General features: G+C 34.9%; 1 long non-coding RNA gene across 1 annotated transcript; it reads left to right on the forward strand.

The window, feature by feature from the left end:
* Positions 1-247: 247 nt before the first annotated feature.
* On the forward strand, positions 248-3,891 carry LOC139436489 (uncharacterized). The gene is made up of 3 exons (XR_011645750.1): positions 248-383; positions 2,565-2,680; positions 3,173-3,891. It is a non-coding gene; the product is annotated as an uncharacterized lncRNA (long non-coding RNA).
* Positions 3,892-4,168: the final 277 nt, after the last annotated feature.

Genomic DNA, 4,168 nt, shown 5'->3' on the forward strand with positions numbered 1-4,168 from the left:
TTCTCTTCCTACATGATGATGAATGTGTTTATATGTGAAAACAATGGAAGGAAATGAAAACATGGTAGGGTCTGGAAAATTATTTTACTTCTTGGCTTGCTTTTAAAAAATATGTGTCTGCATGTTATGCCCAGAGATTCAGATTTAATTATTTTGGGGTAGAGCCCAGGCTTTCGTAGTTTAAAATTCCTGCAGGTGATTCTCTCATGCAGCCAGAGTGAAGAATCCCTGCCTTGGGAGCAGAGATTGGTTTGGACTCATGGATATTCCCTTTTTAAATATCCTCCAAGAAAAGACCACCAGGAACATACCTGTAGTTCGTCAAAGCTGAGTTTATTGACTTGCTGCAATGAATGAAACTGAGCACCATGGTCTGCTCACAGGTAATGACAGGACATATTAGTAAGAGTGTTAGAAAGGACTTCTAATATTTGTGCTTGTGTTGGGTGACTTTGGGGGTGCAGATTTTGCTCTGGACTGGTTGCTTCGGCAAGCAGGGCTAACTCTATGATTGGGTGTCTTAGTAACTATTATCCAGAAAGCACAGGCATCAAAGAAGGCTAAAGTTGAATTTGGTAAAGAAGCAGCAATTTGTCAAATTAGCTTGGACAGGAGGGTGTTTGATCATTTTTGTGATTTGAAAAATTTCCTTGTTTCTCTCTGAGTTCAGAGCTGATGATGGTGTGGTCTTTTTTGTTTTTCTTGATCTGTTACGGTCTCAGAGTGATCTTTTCTGATGTTGGAATTGTGTGACATTATTTATGTTAGCTGGAGCACACTAAGTCTTAACTGTGAGTGCCAGGCCTGCTCCTGGCAGTCAGGGGATGGTTTTGTCTTTCAAACCTTGGGTGATCTTTCAACTTGTCCTTTCTTAGCATGAGGCACGGTAGATAGATGCGTTCAGTTCTCAATTAGTTGGTAGAGAAACCTAGGTGATATCATATTACTACTTAATATTTCATGAGTAGAAAACTAGTGGCACTTAAAAGAATTGTTGACTAATACCAGTCTCTTAGAGCTCTAAATATTGCTCTTACTACCTTATAAAATGAACCAATTAATTAATTTGGATCCTGGAAAATAGCAAGAAGTCTCTCCCAAACTAACTAAAAGTTTCTTTAAAAGATAAGAAAAGGGGATGAATTCCCCTATGTAACAGATACAGAAATCTCAATTTATAAAATGGTTTAGATCATTGGAAATAAGTGATCACAGTGAGAGAGCCTTCTCAAGCTCTAAATCTCTTCTTTCCTCCCTTACCTTACATTGCTCTGATTCCCAGTAGGACTGTAAGAAGGAATTTAGAGATTTGAGATGAGTTTTTAGGTCAATTAAAATTGAAATTCACAATAACAAACCTGAAGGAGGTTCTTAATAAATGTTAGCTGTACCTCTTACTCTGCTCAAACGTGGCTTAAGAAAAGAATGCTTATTAGTTGGAAAACTGGAGCAACAGTATGTTCAAGGAACAAGGAAGCAGAACATTTAATAAAGTAGGAAGGACAATAATTTAATGCCTCACATGTCAGCCTAAAATGATTTTTTCCTTTTGTAGATAACCACAACAATTACTACTCCAAAAATTCCTTAAGAAACTAGTCATATCTACTACTATTAATTTTAACTATTCACATAATTTATTATTAAGATTCATGTTAATAATACACCCGGATTGTAACTACCTCAAGTCCAAGAGCCTTGTTTTTTATTTCCTCATCTTTGCCATTACGTGGAAATGCAAGTAATACTCCATAAATCTTTGCAGATGATAGTGATGATAGGTCAACAAGAGTTTTGTTTTGCCCTATATATCGTTGTGGGAGATATAATTGTACTCTTTGTCTTAGATCTAGTTTGAGATGATCTCAAACAAAAATTTGTTCTTTAAGACTATCTTGGGACACCTGTGAGCTTAGCTTCTGTAATGAGTTACAGGGGAGTGGGACAGAGTTTAGCTATATTTTAATGGCATTGTTTATTAAAATGATGGTTAGGGAAAAACTAAGAACATTTTTAGCCTAATCATGAATGACAGTTAATCTGAAATCTATCTACAGTAGCATATTAACATTAGGTAGATTGAAGAGAAGCCCGAGAGAGATTTTGTTAGAGAATAAAAGCAAGATGGATTTATTTAAGTGGTAAACTGTGGGATACAGGATGAGAAAGCCCATGAAAATGAATGTGAGGGGCATATTGAGAAAAAGGGCATGTGAGAGAGGCCCCTCAGCTGGACAAGAGCCCACTAAAAAACGGGCCTTCACTTCAGCTGCCTTCCAAAAGTACTGATGAATTTAGTGTGATCCAGGTTTCATCAAATGAATGTCAATGCGTTAAAGTACATTTAACCAGGGACAATTAAGGCAATTAACAATAATATTAAATATGGTAAGAATTTTTTTTTCCAGTCACATGAATTGAATCCTTTTTAAGTCTCTCATATATTTTAGTGATGGGAATATAATGAAAATTTTATTTTTTAATGTTGTGGGATGCTCATAATGGTGAAGTGAATTTTTCTCCCTAACTACATGATGAATTTTTATATGTCTGCTCTTGTGAAGGTTGTGCTTGCTGCCCAAAATGTCTTTCCTTCAAGTCTCGGTTAAAATGTCACATCTGGTCTGGATCATGCTTCAATCCATCCAGAGAGCATAAACAGCCGACTCTTCCTATTCAGGTGCATACCCAAATATCTAGTGTAGTACTTATAATTTAACATTAGAGTTAGTATTTTATATGGCTCTACTCTGTTAGATTCTTTAAGGTAGAAATCATACTGTATAGCTTTTGACTTCCCAGGTGTTAGCATGTTGCTTAAACAAAGTGACAGCTTAAGAAAGTCAGAAATATAAAGGGTAAGAAAGCCATGGTGACCTTACAGAAGTCAGATTTGCAAGTGGAATGGTTTTATTTATGAATTGTTTTATTAGTTTTGACCTCTTCCTGGTTTGTTGATTTGGTTGGTAAATCCTGAAGCTGTGAGTTAACTCCCTCGGCCTGCTTTCCTCCCAATTCCAAGCTTTAGAGGGGGGTAACTGCAGTCTGGGCTCAGAAATTTGGGTCTTGTGGTGGGGGGCAGGGAATAAAGGGGTTTTGTTTGCACTTAGCTGTGGAAGGGAATGGATTTAGGCACAGAGAAAACTAATCCTTTCTCAGTTCCTTTTCTCAGACAACTTCATCTGGATTGTGTGGCTCATGCCAGGAGCACCAGAACCATTTTAGTAGTTATGATCACAGCCCAAAGAGACATGCCATTAAGACAGATGTTTGTCAAATTGAGGAATATACACACAATGGAATATTTTTCAGCTGTAAGAAGAAATGGAGTCGTGAAACATATGACAACATGGATGAAACTGGAGGACATTATGTTGAGTGAAGCAAGGCAGACACAAAAGCACAAATACTGTATGATTGTCCTATTATGAACTAAATATATTATGGGAAATATAAATATATTATATGAAATATGAATATGAGTAGAATTGCATATATAAAGCCATTTTTCTTTGAAGCTGAACAAATGTAAGTTAATATTACACAATGTTAATATCAGACAAAGCAAAATAAAACATTATACTAAGTGGAGACCAGATAGAGTACTACATGTTGTATGATTCTGTTTATATAAAATATAAATATAAATCAATTCATAAGGATGAAAAGAGATTGGTTGTTATGTAGGTCTGAGGAAGGAATGAAAAAGGATTTGGAGTCTTTCTTTTTGGAACAATGAAGTTCTAAAATTTTTAAGATGATGAATGTACCACATTGTGATTACACTAAAAGCCATTGATTATACACTTAAGATAGAATAGCCAGAAACAGCAGCTATGTACAGTGGGGGAAGCATAGAGAGATTGAGAAGTAAGGAATTTTTTTGTTTGTTTGCTTGTCTGGTTTTTTTTGTTTATTATTATTATTATTGAAATAATGAAAATGTTCTAATACTGATTGAAGTGATGAATGCACAACTATGTGATTATAGAAAATACCTTTGATTGTATACCTTAGAGGAGTTGTATGCTTTATTAATATATATCAATAAAATTGATTTTAAAAAATTTTAAATGACGCCAACAAAATAACAGAATAATATTAATAAGAAAATGAAATAATGGTAATTTTAAAAATGATAAAAAACAAAAAAATTAAAAAGAATGTG

The sequence above is a fragment of the Dasypus novemcinctus genome, chromosome 15 (genome assembly GCF_030445035.2).
Source record: "Dasypus novemcinctus isolate mDasNov1 chromosome 15, mDasNov1.1.hap2, whole genome shotgun sequence".
Classification (NCBI taxonomy): domain Eukaryota; kingdom Metazoa; phylum Chordata; class Mammalia; order Cingulata; family Dasypodidae; genus Dasypus; species Dasypus novemcinctus.